Below are 26,207 nucleotides of genomic sequence, written 5' to 3'. Positions count from 1 at the left end.
TATAGCATGTGATTTTTTTTTCAGCAACTATTACTTAACAATCATTTACAGGACCACTTACAGATTTCTATGCTACAGAATGGTAATGTATCTGTAAAAAACGAAAGGACATTTTCTTTCTTGCTCCCATAGACTGGAATGAGTGAGTCTCATCTGACTCACCAACCATACGCAGCATGCTGTGATTTTTTTTTTTTCCTCAGCCAGCCACAGCTGAGCAAAAACTCACAGATGAACACTGCCTCATTGAATAACATTAGTGTGAGTGCAATAGTTTAGCACATTGGCCTCGGCTTATTTATACACAAGTCTGAGTGAGCACTTACTCTGGAACTCACCTTCCTTCCACAGGTGCCATTTCTCCAGCACAAGGGCCATATGCCATGTTGATTGCTGGAGGTGTTTGTCTATGTGCGCACGTGTGCGCTCTGCACCGCACCTAAAAGGTGCGCTTCAGAGCGCAGCTGAAAAGCTCCGTTCTGAAGCGCATGGTGCCGGCAGAGAACGTGCGCTCTGCATGCAGCTCCTGTCATAGACAGAGCAGGAGCTGCCGGCAAAGCGCACGGAAGAAGTGACATGTCGCAGCGCAGCGTAACTGCATGAATTATGCACACGTGCGCACATAGCCTTTATCTGCTTTGATCGATATCTCATTTAGTTTTCTTGCCCAGGAATGAAAGGTTTATTGAATTAAGGCAATGGAAGATATGTTCCTGCAGTTTTTTTATGTAGATTTTGGAGCAGATTCACATAGAAAACTACTTCACATACTTTTTGAATAAGATTCCCATTGATTTCAATATCATCATCAAAATCTTCAGTAATATAGCATGTGAATTTTGCAGTAGATAAGCTATATAATAAATCTGCATCAAATCCGCAATGTTTGAACCTACCCTTAAAATATGTTCCCATGGTGTGTATTTGCTGCAGATTTTCTTAGCAGATTTGATGCAGAGAATCTGTAGTGTACTACGGTACCAGTTACATGGAGTGTACTATGGTACAAGTTACATGGAGGCGATTTCGACAAATCTCATGCACGTTACTGAAAATTTCTGGGCAAAACTTACATACAATTCATTGGAAATTTCAACCTTTGCGATTTAAAGAATAAAATCATTAGCAAATCCTCTAGCTTTTAGAAGATTATAGGTCCTTATTTCAACCAAGGTCATTATTCCAGGCCATGGAGACCTAGGTGAGCTGATAACTTGATCATTTTAAATCATTCCCATCTGTCATCATTGGGTTTTGAAAAAAAAAAAAAAAATGAAAATCATGATTTCAATTATCCAACAATTTTTATTGCAGTTAATTATTGGGATATAGTGTGGGATGTTGGTAGAAATATATGAGTAATTTATTAGATTACATTATTTAATTATTACAGATAATAAATTGGATAAATTCCATAAGTGACTTCTTCTGCTCAGGTCTTTACTTAAACTTGATTCCAGCCTTCAGTTGATCAGCTGTCTTTTCTCCAGCATCTTTGGCAGCCTGGCAGCCTTTGTCTACAGCTGGTATGAAAAGAGCAAAAATGATTAGTAAATGAATAAGAACCTGCTTTTGCAACTAAATTAAATGCACGGTTATGCCATGTGTTTTTACTGTTGAATTATATCTGTATGGTTGCTATATAGCGTATTCATTTGGTTTTACTGAAGTATTCTTCCAATGTGAATAGTCATATGTACGTAGATATGCATCGTGTATGTAGTTAGTTAGAATCGTCATATCTTCCCATGTTATAGCCATACCTGGGAATGATCAGCTGAAAAAAATAATAGACTTAGTAAAAGATTATCAAATGCCCTGATAGGCTGCCACTGTGCCTGTCTTCCAAACATGTTGTAAATTCTGAATTGGCCAGAAATACAACTTTAGGCCTCATTCACACATCATAATTTAGATCAGTGTTTCATCAGTATTTTGCCCAAACTAGGAGTGTCTCCAAAACACAGAAGTGGTGTCAATCTTTCAATTATAGTTTTACTCTGTAAGTTCCACTCCTTTCTATAGCATACAAACACTGATGCAAAAATACTCTCGTGTGAATGAGGACTTAATGGGAGTCTGTTACCTCAAAATGGCATTTAAACTGCTTAACATTCTATCAGTGACCTAGCCACAATTCAATTCATACTAGACAAGTGTAGCTTAACGTCATAGTTAGTTAAAAATCAATATATTGATATGCAGCCTTGGTGTGGCCTATGCCTTGGTGCACTGTAACGGGGTGCCAGGGGCGCCTCTGGGCTTGTAGTCGTGGCCCCTTCTGTCAGGCTTACCCCTGGCTCCGCCGTCACTATCGGGACGGGAGATGTCTTGGTGGGGCAGAGTGTGGTGGTGCAGATGTCGTCCGGCGCACAAATACTCTTCAGGCATGGTTCAATGCAAATAAAAAACATGTTTTATTCTTCGCAATTCTCCACACTTGGCAGTAACAAAACACAGTGCTGTGGCGCTTCCTTTAGCTGAGGGAAAGCCTGCCCTAGCGTCCCCTCAAGTGGGTGACTTGCCTGACTACTCCTCTTCGCCCGGCTCCCACTTCTGGCTACCCACAGCCCGGACCCACACCGGGACTGCTTCGCACTATGAGGTTCCACCCGCTCCTTTTCTCTCCGGCTTCCCTGTTCTTCCAGCTCCCTTCTTTCTTTCTTTCTTTCTGCCCACTCAGCTCCACACTCTGCCCCTGGCTGTTTCTTCTCTCCCGTCCCGGACACAACTGCCTTCAGCACACACTTCCTTTCCCCCTAAGCTGCCGCCTCCTCCTCCCTCCTGTACAGTTTCTATGGGGACAGCATTAACCACTTCAGAGAAAACCTGTGCTTCCTTGTAAGGGGTCTGCCCACCCCTTACATACCTCCCCTCTTTAAGCCTAAGCCTCCCGGCAAGGCACAAATCTAAAATCACATTTTAAAACTAAACAAAGTCATTTTAATGAGACTGCGAACATGTTCACCTGAGGGCACCCGCAAGGGCACACCAGTCCAGCGCCCGGAGTTCCTCCTGGAAGCTCCCGGTCTTAGTCGTGCTCGGAGGCCGTCGGCAGGCACTCCCGGTCTTAGTGGAGTTTCTGCCCGGAGGCTTTTGCAGCACTCCCGGTCTTAGACGTTAGCTGGCAGGAACACAACTCGGCAAAAATCTTCTTAACGACGCGGAGGGAGCCCCTGGCTCAGTCCAGCATCAGGCTCTCTTCCGGGCTCAGCAACTTGAACGGTTACAAACAACACACCTTCTTCCGGCTCAAAACAACGCCGGTGTTGAACAAAAACAGGCCCGCCATCTTCCGGTCTTGAAAAGTCACTCCGGATAATATGCACGTTGCCATTCGGCTCGTTGGGCCTTCACGTACTCCGACAGGGACTGTCCGGGCAACCGGCGCAGCCTCCGGAAGGGCTCGTAGTTGGCGGGTTGCTCCAACGTCTCGGGTGGGAGAGTTCAGCTAGCACCGGTCTTTGCTGCGACCACCGCCGGTATTGGCATTCCTCCCACTCGATTTCCTGTTGCCACTGTGCGGCCTCTTGTGTAGTGGGCCGCTCCGGTCCTCCTGGCACAGCCGGTAGGTTAAGGGTGGGTCCTTCCGCAGCCGCAGTCTGCTTCGGGCGTCCTCTGCCCAGGCTAGTCGCTACTAGTGCGGCTACCGCAGCTTGCTGTTTTCCTGGAGTCTCCATCTTGCTCGGAGTCAGCGTTTCTGGTAATGGCGTCGGGGTCAGTGGAGATGCTGGAGGAAGTGGAGGCGGGCTTACTTTTCCCGCTCTTGGGTATACTCCACCCCCAGTCTCACACATCAGGTCGACCCCTACGCGGTGGTTCTTCTTTTTCTCTGGAACACCGCCCACTTCACATATCTTCCTTCGTGCCCTGGGACCGGCACCTCCCCTCTTTGGGTGGAGTACTCCGAACTTCTTTTTCGGCACCGGCCAGCCCCAGGCTTTTCTTTTGGCGCCAATTCTGCGCGCGCTTTCTGTGTCTTCACAGACAACGGCCATCTTGCCGCCATCTTGTGCCCGGTCCAACGCCTTAGGCACTTCTTCCTCTTCCCACCATGGGATCGGGACTCTTTTCCAATAATCTGGATCCAGTGTCCTCGGCATCACTTGATCTCCTTCTTCTTGGAGCAGGACCCCTTGCATATGATCCGGATCCTGCCGACTATGCCACATGTAACGGGGTGCCAGGGGCGCCTCTGGGCTTGTAGTCGTGGCCCCTTCTGTCAGGCTTACCCCTGGCTCCGCCGTCACTATCGGGACGGGAGATGTCTTGGTGGGGCAGAGTGTGGTGGTGCAGATGTCGTCCGGCGCACAAATACTCTTCAGGCATGGTTCAATGCAAATAACAAACATGTTTTATTCTTCGCAATTCTCCACACTTGGCAGTAACAAAACACAGTGCTGTGGCGCTTCCTTTAGCTGAGGGAAAGCCTGCTCTAGCGTCCCCTCAAGTGGGTGACTTGCCTGACTACTCCTCTTCGCCCGGCTCCCACTTCTGGCTACCCACAGCCCGGACCCACACTGGGACTGCTTCGCACTATGAGGTTCCGCCCGCTCCTTTTCTCTCCGGCTTCCCTGTTCTTCCAGCTCCCTTCTTTCTTTCTTTCTTTCTGCCCACTCAGCTCCACACTCTGCCCCTGGCTGTTTCTTCTCTCCCGTCCCGGACACAACTGCCTTCAGCACACACTTCCTTTCCCCCTAAGCTGCCGGCTCCTCCTCCCTCCTGTACAGTTTCTATGGGGACAGCATTAACCACTTCAGAGAAAACCTGTGCTTCCTTGTAAGGGGTCTGCCCACCCCTTACAGCACCATCACAACCGCTTAGCTGCTGAATAAAGCCTGGGCTCTGTTCACTGCTCTACCACTGGGCTTTTTCCACTACCCTACCATTGTGCCCTGTTCACTGCTCTACCATTAAGCTGTGTCCATTTCCCTATCATTTGGCTCTGTTCACTGCTGTATCATTGGGCTTTGTCAATTGCTCTACCATTGGGCTCTGTTAACTGCTCCAGAATTGGGCCCTTTTCACTGCTATATCATTGGGCCTTGTTCACTGCTCTTCCATTGGTTTCTGTTCAGTGCTCTACCAATAGACCATGTTCACTGCTATAGCATTAAACCTAGTTCACTACTCTAGTACTGGGCTCAGTGCCACTTTTTTTTTCAACAGCTACAATGGTATGTAGATTCCATGTTTTCTTACCTTTTTGGGCAATTTTCTGACCTTCTTGTACACACTGGTTGGCAGTGTCCTGGACAGCATCTTTTCCTTGTTTTACTGTAATATAAGAGGCCAGTATTACAGTATACCCATTTTTTTTGTTTGCATAGATTTTATTTTTAAGTTGGCAGCACATAGCTGGTGCACATATTTACAGTATGTCTATGTTGCAGTCAGTAGCTGGGGCATATTTTTACTGTGTAAGATGATTTTTCATGTCTGCTGTATTCTATGTGCATTTTATATAATGTTACTTGTGATTACACACATTTATTATCGTAGTCAGGGGCATACTTAGAAATCATGGGGTCCCATAGCAGAAGTTATAATTGCCCCCCCCCATCCCTTAAAAAAATAAATTAATTAATATTCAGCTGGGTCACATAAGAACATATATCACAACTTTACAGCCCTTACAAAGTAAATCTCCTCTTATTGAAGCCCTTAGATTTCTAGTTCATTGCAGCCATAAAATATGATGCCAACAAAAGAACACCAGAAACACTGCATGATACCCCCACAGTGAATCTCTCCAAAGTATCCTCCACATGCACAGCATGATGACTGTACTGTACACACCCTCAAGTACCCCGGTAAAGTTTGGTGACCCGCAACACAGTATGATCCGCAGCTGTGACCCCCAGAAACCAATTCATGCAGTATAATTGGCCGACATACAGTATAATGGCCCCCGTATCTCTTTACACTATATAATGGCCCCTAGTAGCCCTCCAAACAATATAATGACCATCAATATAGCCCTCCGCACTATATGATGAACCACACAAACCTTCACACTGTATAATTGCTTGCATATAATATAATTGTCCTCAATTAGCCCTGCATAAAGAATAAAGGCTGTATCATAGCCCTCCAAATATTGTAATTTCCCCCAAATAGCCCTTCAAATAGTATAATGGCCTCATATAGCCCTCTATATAGTATAATTGATCTCACACAGTCATTTATATAGTATAATGGGCCCCACATTGGCTTTCATATACTATTACAATGCACCACACATTCCTCAATATAGTATTATTCACTCCAGTCAGTCCTCCATATAGTATAATGGGCCACATATTGCCTTTCATATACCATAATGCACCCCCATAGTCCTCTATATAGTATAATAGGCCCCAGATAGTCCTCCATATAGTATAATGCACCGCATAGTATTATGCAGGCGTCACACGGTACGATCTATCGTGCGATTGCACAAGCGATCGTACCCGCCCCTGTCGTTTGTGCGTCACAGGCAATTAGTTGCCTATGGCGCACAAAGTCGTTAAACCACCGTCACACGTACTTACCTGCAGAGTGACCTCGCTGTGGGTAGCGAACATCCACTTCCTGAAGGGGGAGGGACGTTCGGCGTCACAGCGACGTCACACAGCGGCTGGCCAATAAAAGCGGAGGGCGGAGATGAGCGAGACGTAAACATCCCGCCCACCTCCTTCCTTCCGCATAGGCGGCGGGAGCCACGGGATGCAGGTAAGCTGTGTTCATCGTTCCCGGGGTGTCACACGGAGCGATGTGTGCTGCCTCGGGTACGATGAACAACCGGCACCATTAAAAATAAACAATTTTTTAAAAATAAGCGATGAGTACATGACTCATGATTTATGAGCGATTCTGCTTCGCTCGGAGGTGTCACACGAAACGACGACACAAGCGATGCCGGATGTGCTTCACGAAAACCGTGACCCTGACGATGCATCATGCGATAGCTCGTCTCGTGTGACGCCCGCATTATAAATAGGATAATGCACAGCAATAGTCCTATATTTATTATAATGTACCCCATGTTCCTCCATATAGTATAATGCACCTCGTAGTCATCCTTTTATAATGCACCTTCCTATAGTCCTCCATATATCACAATGTTTCCCCATAGTCTTCCATATATATTGCACCTTCCCATAGTCCTCCATATATTATAATGCGCCCTCCATAGTCCTCCATATATTATAATTATTCACCCCCTATAGTCTTTCATATATTATAATGCATACCAAATAGTTATCCATATAGTATTATGGCTATTAGCCACCAATATTAAAAAACAAATTAAAAACATTTCCTCTTTCACCCACTGCTCCAGTCTCTGCAGTGGCATGTGTTCTGCAGCTTTGGACAGCTCAGGACAGAGGGCGTGATGACGTCACTACAGACGTCAGATCTCAAATGCCGAGGTAGAATGGTGAAGGAAGGAGAGGACTGCTCCCTCTTTCATCAGTGCCTTTAACAGTATCATCAGCTTCCACCATGCAGATGCAGTTGAAAGTGCAATGAAGTTTGGGAGGGCCCGGTGTAGGCAGTGGCTCGAATATCGGGCCCCATAGGAGCCGTCATGTGCAGTACACCACTAATCACAGTATATTTAATATCCATTACTGTTTAATTGTGTTGATCTATTGCTAGCCTAAAGCGGGCTTTACACGCTGCGACATTGCTAATGCGGAGTCGTTGGGGTCACGGATTTTGTGACGCACATCCGGCCGCATTAGCGATGCCGTTGCGTGTGACACCGATAAGCGATTTTGCATCGTTGCAAAACAGTGCAAAATCGCTAATCGGCGACACGGGGGTCCATTCTCAATTATCGTTACTTCAGCAGTAACGAGGTTGTTCGTCGTTCCTGCGGCAGCACACATCGCTGCGTGTGACACCGCAGGAGCGAGGAAGCTCTCCCTACCAGCCTCCCGGCCGCTAGGCGGAAGGAAGGAGGTGGGCGGGATGTTACGTCCAGCTCATCTCCGCCCCTCCGCTGCGATTGGGCGGCAGTTCAGTGACGTTTCAGTGACGTCGCTGTGACGCCGCACGGACCGCCCCCTTAGAAAGGAGGCGGTTCGCCGGTCACAGCGACGTCGCCGGACAGGTAAGTATGTGTGACGGCTCTGGGCGATGTTGTGCGGCACGGGCAGCGATATGCCCGTGTCGCGCAACAGATGGGGGCGGATACCCACACTAGCGATATCGGGACCGATATCGCAGTGTGTAAAGTAGCCTTTAGGTGGAAAGACAAAAAGCAGATCAACATCATACATAATTGAACATCAGTTTTGATCAACAGTGCTTCTTTGTTATACCGGTTTGTCCCAGAGAAGCTTGGATGAGAAAGTACATAGGCTCAGTATTTACTGACAGAACACTGCTGGGTGTGGTGCCTGGGATAACATTTTTGTGGATGCATGACATGGGTGGGACGATCATGAGCTACAGAAACCATTCATCCAGATAGAGGCGTGGTTCTAATTGATGAAAAAAGCATTACTCAAAATTAGAAAATCTAAATCCTCAGGGTAGGTCCTATTTTGCATCATACAGACACAATAGTGTTTGTGTCATGACAGTCCATGAAGTTTATACTGTGACTTCAGTTTCTACACTGTCAACAGCATCTAATTTTATACACTTAGTTGGACGGTCATAAGGAGTGTAGAAACATAGGAGCGGACCTCACAGAAGCCCAAGAGGGAAGGGGCCAACTTCAACCTCCAAGAAAGCAAGCAGCTACTGTCAGATCAACAGGTGCATTATGATGAACTATAAATATATAAAAAAAATTGACCCGCACATTCTACAATTGTGTATAGGTGCTAGCTGAAAACACATAGCAATTACAAGATACATACAGCTGCAGACTAAAATGCCATCAATGTATAAGGGAACTCTGGTACTGCAATACTGCTATATGAAAAATGAGATTTTTAGTTTATGAATTGGCCAATGCATGTAAGCCCGGAAACCAACGGCAATGTAAATCTCAATATTCCGGGTACCTAACTAACATGCCACTATCTAGGTTAAAAACATCCGTGTCTGGGCAGCTAGACTAAAAAATCTAACTTGAAATGCCACTATCTGGATTAACCTCCATGTCTGGGCAGCTAGGACTCCTGGTATAAGGATTATGAACACAGCCTGGTTTATAGGGCGGAGTGCTCAGTCAGAAAGAGACGCACTACAAATATTTAAAAAAAACTGACCCGCACATCCTACAAGTGTGTATAGGTAAAAAGGAGGAACCAGCACGATCTGAAATTGGCATGCATCATATAAAAAGTGAAAATTCACAAATTTATTCCAACTGTACTATAATAAAAAAAATGAGATTTTTAGCAAATAATTGATCAATTTTTTGAGCCACCCCTGCCAACGTCACGGCAAATCTCAATAGGGGGGTCCTACTCTACATTCTGTATTTCATGTGCCATGCGGCCTCCTAGATAAAGTTAAAAGCAGAACCATAATGGAGCACACATACCTGCAACCTGTATATAGCCGCTTCCATGTTGCAAAAAAGGCACTTGTGGATAGAGACCAGCCCAGGTCCCAGCATGTGGAGCAAGCCCCACACATACCAGGACTATATCAGAACTGATCCTCCCAGTGCCAACCAGCAACCATTGATAAAGGCGGACCAGATCCAAGAATGGTGCTTAATTAGCATTGCCTGTGGAAAGGGGTGAGGTAACTGAGTCTGAACAGCTACCAACAGGAGGAATATATTGCAAACCAAAATCAGGCGTGCATGGTATGGTGTTGGTCAGACACCAGATTTGTAGCATAACTACGGTCAAAACAGAGAAAAAAGGGGGAACCAGCACGATCTGAAATTGGCATGCATCATATAAAAAGTGAAAATTCACAAATTTATTCCAACTGTACTATAATAAAAAAAATGAGATTTTTAGCAAATAATTGATCAATTTTTTGAGCCACCCCTGCCAACGTCACGGCAAATCTCAATAGGGGGGTCCTACTCTACATTCTGTATTTCATGTGCCATGCGGCCTCCTAGATAAAGTTAAAAGCAGAACCATAATGGAGCACACATACCTGCAACCTGTATATAGCCGCTTCCATGTTGCAAAAAAGGCACTTGTGGATAGAGACCAGCCCAGGTCCCAGCATGTGGAGCAAGCCCCACACATACCAGGACTATATCAGAACTGATCCTCCCAGTGCCAACCAGCAACCATTGATAAAGGCGGACCAGATCCAAGAATGGTGCTTAATTAGCATTGCCTGTGGAAAGGGGTGAGGTAACTGAGTCTGAACAGCTACCAACAGGAGGAATATATTGCAAACCAAAATCAGGCGTGCATGGTATGGTGTTGGTCAGACACCAGATTTGTAGCATAACTACGGTCAAAACAGAGAAAAAAGGGGGAACCAGCACGATCTGAAATTGGCATGCATCATATAAAAAGTGAAAATTCACAAATTTATTCCAACTGTACTATAATAAAAAAAATGAGATTTTTAGCAAATAATTGATCAATTTTTTGAGCCACCCCTGCCAACGTCACGGCAAATCTCAATAGGGGGGTCCTACTCTACATTCTGTATTTCATGTGCCATGCGGCCTCCTAGATAAAGTTAAAAGCAGAACCATAATGGAGCACACATACCTGCAACCTGTATATAGCCGCTTCCATGTTGCAAAAAAGGCACTTGTGGATAGAGACCAGCCCAGGTCCCAGCATGTGGAGCAAGCCCCACACATACCAGGACTATATCAGAACTGATCCTCCCAGTGCCAACCAGCAACCATTGATAAAGGCGGACCAGATCCAAGAATGGTGCTTAATTAGCATTGCCTGTGGAAAGGGGTGAGGTAACTGAGTCTGAACAGCTACCAACAGGAGGAATATATTGCAAACCAAAATCAGGCGTGCATGGTATGGTGTTGGTCAGACACCAGATTTGTAGCATAACTACGGTAAAAACAGAGAAAAAAGGGGGAACCAGCACGATCTGAAATTGGCATGCATCATATAAAAAGTGAAAATTCACAAATTTATTCCAACTGTACTATAATAAAAAAAATGAGATTTTTAGCAAATAATTGATCAATTTTTTGAGCCACCCCTGCCAACGTCACGGCAAATCTCAATAGGGGGGTCCTACTCTACATTCTGTATTTCATGTGCCATGCGGCCTCCTAGATAAAGTTAAAAGCAGAACCATAATGGAGCACACATACCTGCAACCTGTATATAGCCGCTTCCATGTTGCAAAAAAGGCACTTGTGGATAGAGACCAGCCCAGGTCCCAGCATGTGGAGCAAGCCCCACACATACCAGGACTATATCAGAACTGATCCTCCCAGTGCCAACCAGCAACCATTGATAAAGGCGGACCAGATCCAAGAATGGTGCTTAATTAGCATTGCCTGTGGAAAGGGGTGAGGTAACTGAGTCTGAACAGCTACCAACAGGAGGAATATATTGCAAACCAAAATCAGGCGTGCATGGTATGGTGTTGGTCAGACACCAGATTTGTAGCATAACTACGGTCAAAACAGAGAAAAAAGGGGGAACCAGCACGATCTGAAATTGGCATGCATCATATAAAAAGTGAAAATTCACAAATTTATTCCAACTGTACTATAATAAAAAAAATGAGATTTTTAGCAAATAATTGATCAATTTTTTGAGCCACCCCTGCCAACGTCACGGCAAATCTCAATAGGGGGGTCCTACTCTACATTCTGTATTTCATGTGCCATGCGGCCTCCTAGATAAAGTTAAAAGCAGAACCATAATGGAGCACACATACCTGCAACCTGTATATAGCCGCTTCCATGTTGCAAAAAAGGCACTTGTGGATAGAGACCAGCCCAGGTCCCAGCATGTGGAGCAAGCCCCACACATACCAGGACTATATCAGAACTGATCCTCCCAGTGCCAACCAGCAACCATTGATAAAGGCGGACCAGATCCAAGAATGGTGCTTAATTAGCATTGCCTGTGGAAAGGGGTGAGGTAACTGAGTCTGAACAGCTACCAACAGGAAGAATATATTGCAAACCAAAATCAGGCGTGCATGGTATGGTGTTGGTCAGACACCAGATTTGTAGCATAACTACGGTCAAAACAGAGAAAAAAGGGGGAACCAGCACGATCTGAAATTGGCATGCATCATATAAAAAGTGAAAATTCACAAATTTATTCCAACTGTACTATAATAAAAAAAATGAGATTTTTAGCAAATAATTGATCAATTTTTTGAGCCACCCCTGACAACGTCACGGCAAATCTCAATAGGGGGGTCCTACTCTACATTCTGTATTTCATGTGCCATGCGGCCTCCTAGATAAAGTTAAAAGCAGAACCATAATGGAGCACACATACCTGCAACCTGTATATAGCCGCTTCCATGTTGCAAAAAAGGCACTTGTGGATAGAGACCAGCCCAGGTCCCAGCATGTGGAGCAAGCCCCACACATACCTCTATCAATGGTTGCTGTTTGACACTGGGAGGATCAGTTCTGATATAGTCCTGGTATGGTGCAGAGCTTGCTCCACATGCTGGGACCTGGGCTGGTCTCTATCCACAGGTGCCTTTTTTGCAACATAGAAGCGGTTATATACAGGTTACAGGTATGTGTGCTCTATTATGGTTCTGCTTTTAACTTTATCTAGGAGGCCGCATGGCACATGAAATACAGAATGTAGAGTAGGACCCCCCTATTGAGATTTGCCGTGACGTTGGCAGGGGTGGCTCAAAAAATTGATCAATTATTTGCTAAAAATCTCATTTTTTTTTATTGTAGTACAGTTGGAATAAATCTGTGAATTTTCACTTTTTATATTATGCATGCCAATTTCAGATCGTGCTGGCTCCCCTCTCTCTCTGTTTGGTCGTAGTTATGCTACAAATTCTGGTGGCCGGTCACCACCATGCCATGCACGCCTGATTTTGGTTTGCTATGTATTCCTCCTGTTGGTAGCTGTTCAGATTCAGTTACCTCATCCCTTTCCACAGGCAATGCTAATTAAGCACCATCTTGGATCTGGTCCGCCTTTATCAATGGTTGCTGTTTGACACTGGGAGGATCAGTTCTGATATAGTCCTGGTATGTGTAGGGCTTGCTCCACATGCTGGGACCTGGGCTGGTCTCTATCCACAGGTGCCTTTTTTGCAACATAGAAGCGGTTATATACAGGTTACAGGTATGTGTGCTCTATTATGGTTCTGCTTTTAACTTTATCTAGGAGGCCGCATGGCACATGAAATACAGAATGTAGAGTAGGACCCCCCTATTGAGATTTGCCGTGACGTTGGCAGGGGTGGCTCAAAAAATTGATCAATTATTTGCTAAAAATCTCATTTTTTTTTATTGTAGTACAGTTGGAATAAATTTGTGAATTTTCACTTTTTATATTATGCATGCCAATTTCAGATCGTGCTGGCTCCCCTCTCTCTCTGTTTGGTCATAGTTATGCTACAAATTCTGGTGGCCGGTCACCACCATGCCATGCACGCCTGATTTTGGTTTGCTATGTATTCCTCCTGTTGGTAGCTGTTCAGATTCAGTTACCTCATCCCTTTCCACAGGCAATGCTAATTAAGCACCATCTTGGATCTGGTCCGCCTTTATCAATGGTTGCTGTTTGACACTGGGAGGATCAGTTCTGATATAGTCCTGGTATGTGTAGGGCTTGCTCCACATGCTGGGACCTGGGCTGGTCTCTATCCACAGGTGCCTTTTTTGCAACATAGAAGCGGTTATATACAGGTTACAGGTATGTGTGCTCTATTATGGTTCTGCTTTTAACTTTATCTAGGAGGCCGCATGGCACATGAAATACAGAATGTAGAGTAGGACCCCCCTATTGAGATTTGCCGTGACGTTGGCAGGGGTGGCTCAAAAAATTGATCAATTATTTGCTAAAAATCTCATTTTTTTTTATTGTAGTACAGTTGGAATAAATCTGTGAATTTTCACTTTTTATATTATGCATGCCAATTTCAGATCGTGCTGGCTCCCCTCTCTCTCTGTTTGGTCGTAGTTATGCTACAAATTCTGGTGGCCGGTCACCACCATGCCATGCACGCCTGATTTTGGTTTGCTATGTATTCCTCCTGTTGGTAGCTGTTCAGATTCAGTTACCTCATCCCTTTCCACAGGCAATGCTAATTAAGCACCATCTTGGATCTGGTCCGCCTTTATCAATGGTTGCTGTTTGACACTGGGAGGATCAGTTCTGATATAGTCCTGGTATGTGTAGGGCTTGCTCCACATGCTGGGACCTGGGCTGGTCTCTATCCACAGGTGCCTTTTTTGCAACATAGAAGCGGTTATATACAGGTTACAGGTATGTGTGCTCTATTATGGTTCTGCTTTTAACTTTATCTAGGAGGCCGCATGGCACATGAAATACAGAATGTAGAGTAGGACCCCCCTATTGAGATTTGCCGTGACGTTGGCAGGGGTGGCTCAAAAAATTGATCAATTATTTGCTAAAAATCTCATTTTTTTTTATTGTAGTACAGTTGGAATAAATCTGTGAATTTTCACTTTTTATATTATGCATGCCAATTTCAGATCGTGCTGGCTCCCCTCTCTCTCAAGTGTGTATAGGTGCCAGCTAAAATGATGAACTATGACCTATATTTAGCTCAATTGGGGTCCAACTTATGAGACCTGCACTAATCTTTATAATGTCATCCTGCCATTAATCATTGTCATTAGATATCATAGTAGTAGGACATAAATTATATGATGATAATTCTGTTATAATACAGGCCTTCAAATGGAACCTGTCAGTACCCAAGCCTCTCTAACCCCCCCCCCCCATAAGTTTATATAAGCCTATTTCTGGGTTATAAGAAAGGCTTTTATGTCCAATGCACTTATTTCTATGTTTAAATAATTAAAGTATAAATTGTTCTCACGGTATGTAAATAAGCCAGGAATAGTCCGGCAGAGTATTGATTCCACCAGACTAGTCTTGACTCAGATCACGCATGATTCCTATCCACCACACAGACATCATCATCAGGGCTCTACAACTCTCACGCATGAATGCAATGTTCGGCCTTCCTGGTCATGTCCAGTATACTTCACATGCTCTATCCATGCCCAGTTAGATATTAGTGACTGGTATCCCACTTTACCATCAGCCAAAGTTAAGCAGGATTGATGCCACTAATGAACCTCTTGGTCATGATCATGAGAAGTGTTCCAATAAAGCCGGGAATCATACAACTAGTTTCATTGCACATGGCCAAGTAGCAGAACATTGCATTGATGTGTGAGAGCTGCAGAACATTTGTGAGGATATCACTGGTGTGATGGATGTTATCACATTCCCCTGGTCAATATTATAAAATCCAAGGTAGGACTAGTCTGAAGGAATCAATGCCCTGTGAGGCTATGTGTCCACGGTAGAATGTACCTGCGGATTTTTCTCCTTGAAAATCCGTGACTTTCGCGGCAAATCCGCACCCGCGGATTTGCCGCGGATTTACCGCGGATTTGCCGCGGATTTTGATGCGGATTTTTTTTTTTTTTTTCCCATTCAAAACCAAAAATCCGCACCAAATCTGCACCAAACAATTGACATGCTGCAGATTTTTCCGCATCAAAATCCGCGGCAAATCCGCAGCGGAAAAATCCGCAGCATGGACACAGCATTTCCAAAATGCCATTGAAATGGCTTGGAAGTGCCGCTGCTGCAGATTTTCGGGAAATCCGCGGCAAATCCGCGGCAAAATCCGCGGTAAATCCGCAGCGTGGGCACATAGCCTCAGACTAGTCTTGGCTAGTTTGTGTATTATGAGCCAGATTTATAACTTTGTTTTCTAAACATAGAAATAAGTGTATGGCACATAAAGGACCTTCATATAACACAGGATTAGACTTGTATAAAGTTATGACAGATTAGGAGAGGATGGAAAACTGAAATTTCTGTTCAAGTATTTGTCTATGTTAAATGAGTCCTTTGGGCAAAGTGAAAATTTCCCCTGTGGCTTGGTATTTTACATGGTTTGCTTTTACATCAACAGGAAGTCGGCACAAAGCAGCAGCATGACGACTAGGACCTGTTATTGGCCGAAGATGCCCTAAAGAAATCACCTGTAAATGTCAACTAATCATAGGTCCCGGTAATGCCACTTTCAACAGTGACAACTTCCTCCCAGTGTAAACGCAGACAACGGAGTGGCCAGCGCTGGATCCTGGTAAGTGGTGGAAGACGAGTGTAGCTTCCTTTTGTTCATTTTTAGCATAGCAAGACTACTGAGAAATCTTCATTTTGACCAGACAATGCTTTTAATAATTGCTTATTAGTTAATATATTTAGATTTATATTTAATATATACACTGATATAAATAATGTAAAGACATTGAAACACATGACTAAATATAAAAAAATGGACATTTATGCTGACTTTGGCATGTTTATGGCTTTAGCATACATGTAACCTATCCCTTTCATATATGTATAACGCATTTATAAATGGAAAAATGAAGCAGCAAAGCTTTTAAATGGGGTGACACAGTGCCTTGCAAAAGTATTCACCCCCTTGGCATTTTTCGTGTTTTGCTACCTCACAACCTGGAATTTCACAGGGTTTTTTTTGATGGTTTGCATCAGTTCATGTAAATACCATGCCTACAACTGAACATTTGTTTTTTTTTATTTTATTGTGAAGCAGTCAGCAAAGAGGACAAAATAACTGAAAACTTAATTGTGCATAACTATTCACCCCCCTAAAGTCAGTACTTTGTAAAGCCTCCTTTTGCTCTAATTATAGCAGCAAGTCACTTTCGATAAATCTCTATGAGATTTCCACATCTTGCCATTGGGAGTTTTACCCATTCCTCAAGGCAAAACTGCTCCAGCTTCATCAAGTTAAATGGTTTCTTCTGGTAAGCAGCAATCTTCATGTCTGACCAAATATTCTCAGGTCTGGGCTTTGACTAGGCCACTCCAATACATTTATATGTTTCCCCTTAAACCACTCGATTGTTGCTTTAGCAGTATGCTTTTGGGTCATTGTCTTGTTGCAAGGTGAACCTCCGTCCCAGTCTCAAATCACAGACAGAAGCAGGTTTTGCTCAAGAATATCCCTATATTTCGCACCATTCATCTTCCCCTTGACTCAGACCATTTTACCTGTTTCTGCTGCCGAAAAGCTCCCCACAGAATGATGCTGCCACCACCATATTTCACTGTGGGCATGGTGTTTTTGGAGTGAGCTTTGTTGGCTTGGTAGTAGACATTGCGTTCACCTTGGTGGACAAAAAGCTTAATTTTGGCTACATGTGATAACAGCACCTTCCTCCATACATTTGGAAAGTCTCCCACATGTCTTTTGCCAAAATTAAGCAAGCCATACAATTTTAGCAGTAAGTAAAGGCTTTTTTCTGACGACCATAGGCCAGCTCTATGGTGTGTATGGCTTATTGTGGTTGTATGGACAGAAACACCACTCTCTGCTTGGGAACTCTGCAGCTCCTTCAAAGTTAACTTTGGTTTCTGTGCTGCCTCTCAGATTAATGACCTCCTTGCTTGGGCTGAGAGTTTTCGTGGATGGTCCTATCTTGGCAGGTTTGTTATGGTACCATGTTCTTTCCATTTGATGATAATGGATTTGATGGTACTCTGGAGGATCTTTTTTTAAAACCCAACCTAGACTTTTACATCTCAACAACAATTTTGTCTCTGACTTGTTTGGAAATCTCCTTAGCCTTCATGGTGTTGTTTGGTTAGTGGTGTCTCTTGCTTAATGGTGTTGCAGCCTCTGTGGTCTTTCAGAAAAGGTGTATACATACTGACAGACCCCAGGACACTTCGACTGCCCACAGGTGTGCTTCCTTTCACTAAGTATGTGACTTATCAAGGTAATTGCTTGCATTAGAAATTTTGGGGGGCTTCGTAGCAAAAGGGGTGAATATAAATGCACATGCCAATTTTTATTTATTTATTTTATCCCATAAATTTTAATTTTTGCCTATATACTTTTTGCACTTCCTTTCCCCAACTTAGACTATTTAGTGCTGATGCATCACACACAAATCGGATTACAAAAATATTTAAATACAGATTGTAATGTAACAAAATCACCTAGGGGGCGAATACTTTCACAAGGTACTATGTGTATCCTATATACACTGGCCATGCACATATGATACTTGTTCGTTCCTTCATCTGACAGCTATCTTCTCTGATGCCCCCATATCAGGCACTCCTATATATTTGACTAGATTTGTAAAGGGGGTAAGCTGCTGCTAGACACTTGTGACTACTAAAACAAAGATAGCTATTTACAGTAATTTCATACTCAGTAAAATAAAATATTAATGCTTATGCTCATTACATTTTCTATTGCATTAGTTATAATTGAAAATCCAGCTGACAATTTTCCAAATATGATGCGTATGAACAGCTTTCCATTTATATGACATAACATTACAGTATATGTAAAATTATCACTGCTACAGATAGCACATTAGTTAGAAGAAGATACCCAAAAATCTACATATCAATATTCCAAATATACCGAATTCAATCTCTGTGCAAAGCATTTGATGATACTTCTTGACCCGATTGTATTTAGAATCACGGTATAAACCCGGTACATAAACTGTATATAACAGTTTTTAACACTTGGTAAATAACAATGTTCTCGTTACAAAATAGGCAATCAAAATAAATGAATCAATATAAAAGTCTGGGGATGCAGCTACTGTTAGATAAGGAAACATTGCTTACCTATATCACTCGTATTTATATCAACTCCAACATTCTTCTTTGGGAAAGACATCTTAAAGGCTGAATTACTTGAATGTCACACAGCAGGACCAGGCAGAAAATAAACAAAAAGCTTTAGCAGATCTATCAGTGATGTGTTCTTATGTAAAGACTGATGCCCCACCTTGTGCCTTTAGGCAGAACGTCCCGATTGGTCATGATGTTAACAGGCCATGGCATCTGTATGGTTGTCATAATTAGGAAATCAACAAGTGGCGGAATAATTTTTGAGCAACATTGTTTTCTATTCCCTGCAGGCTGGGCAGATGATTCGAACTGGAAAATTCCACCCAGCTAGATAAGGGCTTGCTCCTGGCAAAAATACATTCTCTATGTTTGTCTGGTTTAGCAGAGGCTGGATGCTTTGACGTTGCCCGTCCTTTAATTCTTTTGCTTCTTTTTTTTATTATTATTGTATTTTAAATTCAATTTGAAAGGGCTGTAGGCGTGTTACGATGGAAACGAGTCTAAACAAACACAAGTGTCTGCACAGTCAATGTTAAGTTCAGGAGGTAGAGTCAATTGTGGATGTCTTATACAACAAAGCCCATGGAAGGGTCAGATTAAAAAAAGTTATTATGGGTGAATTAAAGGAATACTAAACCCAGGAAAGAAAGTTTAAATTAAATGACTAAAATAGCTGCCATCACTCCTTGTTATTATGCAGTATTTTCTGCAAGATCCTGAAACAGTTAGTCTTGTATAAATCTAGTGATTATCTGAAGCTCCAACCTTCCTTTGTCCTACTGTAGACAGTAGTCTAACCGCCAGGAACAGATCAGTGATGAAGAGTACGGAGGAACATTAATCCTCAACTAAAGAAATTATGGATGTGTTACTGTTATCTTTAGCTGATATCCAAATATACACATATACAATTTACTAATATGTCTGCATTTCCAAAGGTGCCCCACCCATTCTTCAGGAGTGATGTTGGCAGCACCACTTATGGCTTGTACTTGTGCCATATTGGAACAACATAAGTGCTGTGTGTGGATAGGGGTCTCTAACTGGCTTATTTCAATAGCTAAGCCAGCCACTTTCTCTGTGTATGCTTCGGGCGTGACCGAGAAACTGGCTGGCTCAGCTATGGAAATGAGCCAGTCGGCCAGCTCCCTTCACATACAGGACTAATGATGTGATGACACAGGAAATACTCTGCTGAGTCAAGCATACGCTAGTACACAAACTATTGAGTACACACTAAGCAGGACAGCTGATAGTTTAATATGAATGTTTGCTTGCCTTTGCCATTTACACTATTTTGTGCTTCAACCTCTAAGTAGGAAACGTGATACAGCTTTATTATTAAACAATAGGGTGTTCCTGACATTGATACCAGGATATACAGAGAATAAAAGCTTTAGAAATGCCAAATGTGTTTCTTTCTTCTTCTGTTCTGGAAGTATAAGCTGTCAAAATTGCCTTCAGATTTAACTCCTTTTAACAAAATAAAATAGTTTTCATTCAGTTGACTTTTTACACATATTTTCTTTTTTTGCAGCTGTACCATTATGAAAATGGCTGATACTACTAGTTCTCCACTTTCATGCATGCCTGAAAAAAAATTCTACTCTACCCAGTAAGATTTTTGTGTAAATTTATTTTTTTGTGTTTGCAAATTACTCTCAGAGCTCATCCCTCAAGTTAATGAAATAAACCTTAAGATATGACATTCCAACTTTAGAAGATTCAATTTTTTTATTAACTTATTTGTAGCCCAAGTTAAGAAAAAGTGGAGCAGGCCTCCTATCAGACTTTATAGGGAAACATTCACATCCGGAAATGTAATTTACATAAAGGGTTAATCTGCAGGTTAATAGTGTTTAAATCCTGTAGGCAGCTTAATGGAGCAGCAGCTACAGGGAGAAATTAAGTTTTATTCTCCCTGCATCCACTCAGATCCAATCATTGGAGTGGTAAAGGCTAGAGTTGAGCGCGGTTCGCGGTTCGAGGTTCTCCAGTTCTAGGCTCGAGTGATTTTGGGGCCTGTTCTAGATCGAACTAGAACTCGAGCTTTTTGCAAAAGCTCGATAGTTCTAGAAACGTTCGAGAACGGTTCTAGCAGCAAAAAAACAGCTAATTCCCAGCTGGCTTTCCGCTGTAATAGTGTAAGTCACTCTGTGACTCACACTATTATGACATTTCAGTGTATAGTGTGCGTGAACAGCGCCTTCAGATCACTGCTGTTTGTATAATGGCGATCGCCATTTTTTTTTTTTTCCTTGTCTTCCTTCCCTAAGCGCGCGCGTCTTGTGGGGCGGGCCAGCATGTCAGCCAATCCCAGACACACACAGCTAAGTGGACTTTTAGCCAGAGAAGCAACGGCATGTGTGATAGGATGTCCATGTCACATGTCCCTGCATTATAAAACCGGACATTTTCCTCCAGGACGCCATTATCTCTTCTGCGTCCTTGGTGTCAGACATCACTTGGGCAGCTCCGTCCTGAGTCCTATCGCTGATACAGCTGTATGCGCTCCATACACAGCGCTGGACAGCATAGGGATAGCACTTTCCATCAGTCCTTTTAAGGGCTCGTACCGGCAGGGTCAGAGCCATAGGTGACAGGTCCTGAAAACAGCGACATCGTCTGTGTAGCAAAGGTCAGGGATTTCCTCCCTGCATTTCCCCATTAGGAGGGAATAGAAAGGCAGGCTTCCATTCCTCTACCCAGACCCCACAATCCTGGCACTGTACCCTCCTGTCCTCTGCACACTCCAACTCATTATAACTAAGCCATTATACTAGCAAACACTCAGTGTACCTAGTGGCATCCTAAACGTGGCTATTGGACTTTGCTATAGTCCCACTAGTGCAAAGACATTTGCAGCACCTCTGCCTGCATTGCACACTCCAACTCATTATAACTAAGCCATTATACTAGCAAACACTCAGTGTACCTAGTGGCATCCTAAACGTGGCTATTGGACTGTTGTCTAGTCACACTAGTGCAAAGACATTTGCAGCACGTCTGCCTGCATTGCACACTCAATCTCATTATAACTAAGCCATTTTACTAGCAAACACTCAGTGTACCTAGTGGCATCCTAAACGTGGCTATTGGACTGTTGTCTAGTCACACTAGTGCAAAGACATTTGCAGCACCTCTGCCTGCATTGCACACTCCAACTCATTATAACTAAGCCATTATACTAGCAAACACTCAGTGTACCTAGTGGCATCCTAAACGTGGCTATTGGACTGTTGCCTAGTCACACTAGCAGGGCCGGCTCCAGGTTTTTGTGGGCCCCGGGCGGAAGAGTCCCAGTGGGCCCCATCCACACGCAGACACACATACGTACACATACATATACATATTTAACGACAAACTCACAAAAATACATATAGAACTGACACATCTATACAGTCATATACACTGACATACATAGATACACATCATACATGCATACAGACACACACAACACAACTCTGCTAGATACATACATACACACATACACACATAGCTCTGCTATATACATACACACCTAGCTCTGCTATATACATACACACATAGCTCTGCTATATACATACACACCTAGCTCTGCTATATACATACACACCTAGCTCTGCTATATACATACACACATAGCTCTGCTATATACATACACACCTAGCTCTGCTATATACATACACACATAGCTCTGCTATATACATACACACATAGCTCTGCTATATACATACACACATAGCTCTGCTATATACATACACACATAGCTCTGCTATATACATACACACCTAGCTCTGCTATATACATGCACACATAGCTCTGCTATATACATACACACCTAGCTCTGCTATATACATACACACCTAGCTCTGCTACATACACACCTAGCTCTGCTATATACATACACACATAGCTCTGCTATATACATACACACCTAGCTCTGCTATATACATGCACACATAGCTCTGCTATATACATACACACATAGCTCTGCTATATACATACACACATAGCTCTGCTACATACATACACACATAGCTCTGCTATATACATGCACACATAGCTCTGCTATATACATACACACCTAGCTCTGCTACATACATACACACATAGCTCTGCTACATACATACACACATAGCTCTGCTACATACATACACACATAGCTCTGCTACATACATACACACATAGCTCTGCTATATACATGCACACATAGCTCTGCTATATACATGCACACATAGCTCTGCTATATACATGCACACATAGCTCTGCTATATACATACACACCTAGCTCTGCTATATACATACACACATAGCTCTGCTATATACATACACACATAGCTCTGCTATATACATGCACACATAGCTCTGCTATATACATGCACACATAGCTCTGCTATATACATGCACACCTAGCTCTGCTATATACATGCACACATAGCTCTGCTATATACATGCACACATAGCTCTGCTATATACATACACACATAGCTCTGCTATATACATACACACCTAGCTCTGCTATATACATGCACACCTAGCTCTGCTATATACATGCACACATAGCTCTGCTATATACATGCACACATAGCTCTGCTATATACATGCACACATAGCTCTGCTATATACATGCACACATAGCTCTGCTATATACATACACACATAGCTCTGCTATATACATACACACACAGCTCTGCTATATACATACACACATAGCTCTGCTATATACATACACACATAGCTCTGCTATATACATACACACATAGCTCTGCTATATACATACACACCTAGCTCTGCTACATACAGACAGAGACAGACACGCGCGGCTCCGGGGGGGGGGCATAAATCGGGGTTGGGGAGGGCACATACCGCTCAGGTCACGGTGGAGAGGGGGCCCACACAGCGCCGGAGGGACACGCTGTGCTGGGGGTCGCTGGCTGGCACTGCAACTCTCATCTGTGGGACTGAGCAGGATGCCGGTCTGTAGCTCCGCCCACAGATGAAGTTCAAACCAGGAAGTCTGCGCGCCTTAAAGAGACGGCGCCGCAGATTCCTGCCGAGGACTGCGGTCCCCGGAACTCGGCCCGGGGACTGCAGAACTAAGGAGAGTGGGCCCCGGCCAAGGTGCACCAGAGCTGACGAGGCCGAGTGGGCCCCCCCGGCTCTCCAGGGCCCCGGCATTTGCCCGGGTATGCCGGGTGCTGACGCCGGCCCTGCACACTAGTGCAAAGACATTTGCAGCACCTCTACCTGCATTGCACACTCCAACTCATTATAACTAAGCCATTATACTAGCAAACACTCAGTGTACCTAGTGGCATCCTAAACGTGGCTATTGGACTGTTGTCTAGTCACACTAGTGCAAAGACATTTGCAGCACCTCTACCTGCATTGCACACTCCAACTCATTATAACTAAGCCATTATACTAGCAAACACTCAGTGTACCTAGTGGCATCCTAAACGTGGCTATTGGACTGTTGTCTAGTCCCACTAGTGCAAAGACATTTGCAGCACCTCTGCCTGCATTGCACACTCCAACTCATTATAACTAAGCCATTATACTAGCAAACACTCAGTGTACCTAGTGGCATCCTAAACGTGGCTATTGGACTGTTGTCTAGTCACACTAGTGCAAAGACATTTGCAGCACCTATACCTGCATTGCACACTCCAACTCATTATAACTAAGCCATTATACTAGCAAACACTCAATGTACCTAGTGGCATCCTAAACGTGGCTATTGGACTTTGCTATAGTCCCACTAGTGCAAAGACATTTGCAGCACCTCTGCCTGCATTGCACACTCCAACTCATTATAACTAAGCCATTATACTAGCAAACACTCAGTGTACCTAGTGGCATCCTAAACGTGGCTATTGGACTGTTGTCTAGTCACACTAGTGCAAAGACATTTGCAGCACCTCTACCTGCATTGCACACTCCAACTCATTATAACTAAGCCATTATACTAGCAAACACTCAGTGTACCTAGTGGCATCCTAAACGTGGCTATTGGACTGTTGTCTAGTCACACTAGTGCAAAGACATTTGCAGCACCTCTGCCTGCATTGCACACTCCAACTCATTATAACTAAGCCATTATACTAGCAAACACTCAGTGTACCTAGTGGCATCCTAAACGTGGCTATTGGACTGTTGTCTAGTCACACTAGTGCAAAGACATTTGCCGCACCTCTACCTGCATTGCACACTCCAACTCATTATAACTAAGCCTTTATACTAGCAAACACTCAGTGTACCTAGTGGCATCCTAAACGTGGCTATTGGACTGTTGTCTAGTCACACTAGTGCAAAGACATTTGCAGCACCTATACCTGCATTGCACACTCCAACTCATTATAACTAAGCCATTATACTAGCAAACACTTAAGGCCCTGTCACACACAGAGAGAAATCTGCGGCAGATCTGTGGTTGCAGTGAAATTGTGGACAATCAGTGCCAGGTTTGTGGCTGTGTACAAATGGAACAATATGTCCATGATTTCACTGCAACCACAGATCTGCCAAAGATTTATCTCTGTGTGTGACGGGGCCTTCAGTGTACCTAGTGGCATCCTAAACGTGGCTATTGGACTTTGCTATAGTCCCACTAGTGCAAAGACATTTGCAGCACCTCTGCCTGCATGGCACACTCCAACTCATTATAACTAAGCCATTATACTAGCAAACACTCAGTGTACCTAGTGGCATCCTAAACGTGGCTATTGGACTGTTGTCTAGTCACACTAGTGCAAAGACATTTGCAGCACCTCTACCTGCATTTCACACTTCAACTCATTATAACTAAGCCGTTATACTAGCAAACACTCAGTGTACCTAGTGGCATCCTAAACGTGGCTATTGGACTGTTGTCTAGTCACACTAGTGCAAAGACATTTGCAGCACCTATACCTGCGTTGCACACTCCAACTCATTATAACTAAGCCATTATACTAGCAAACACTCAGTGTACCTAGTGGCATCCTAAACGTGGCTATTGGACTTTGCTATAGTCCCACTAGTGCAAAGACATTTGCAGCACCTCTGCCTGCATTGCACACTCCAACTCATTATAACTAAGCCATTATACTAGCAAACACTCAGTGTACCTAGTGGCATCCTAAACGTGGCTATTGGACTGTTGTCTAGTCACACTAGTGCAAAGACATTTGCAGCACCTCTACCTGCATTGCACACTCCAACTCATTATAACTAAGCCATTATACTAGCAAACACTCAGTGTACCTAGTGGCATCCTAAACGTGGCTATTGGACTGTTGTCTAGTCACACTAGTGCAAAGACATTTGCAGCACCTCTGCCTGCATTGCACACTCCAACTCATTATAACTAAGCCATTATACTAGCAATTTTTGCTGCAAGTTTAAGGGCCGTAGTTGCATTGTCAGGGATATTTATTCTTTATTATTCTGCTGTTAATAAAGCTAGACCACCACTGCAATCTACACCACCTCTCAATTTTT

General features: G+C 43.6%; 1 long non-coding RNA gene across 1 annotated transcript; it reads right to left on the bottom strand.

The window, feature by feature from the left end:
* Positions 1-1,285: 1,285 nt before the first annotated feature.
* Positions 1,286-19,024, bottom strand: LOC142309828 (uncharacterized). The gene is made up of 3 exons (XR_012754008.1): positions 18,738-19,024; positions 5,203-5,277; positions 1,286-1,523 (listed from the first exon to the last, which is right to left on the bottom strand). It is a non-coding gene; the product is annotated as an uncharacterized LOC142309828 (long non-coding RNA).
* Positions 19,025-26,207: the final 7,183 nt, after the last annotated feature.

The sequence above is a fragment of the Anomaloglossus baeobatrachus genome, chromosome 5, assembly GCF_048569485.1.
Source record: "Anomaloglossus baeobatrachus isolate aAnoBae1 chromosome 5, aAnoBae1.hap1, whole genome shotgun sequence".
Lineage (NCBI taxonomy): Eukaryota > Metazoa > Chordata > Amphibia > Anura > Aromobatidae > Anomaloglossus > Anomaloglossus baeobatrachus.
This window is presented reverse-complemented; position numbering and strand designations above follow the sequence as displayed.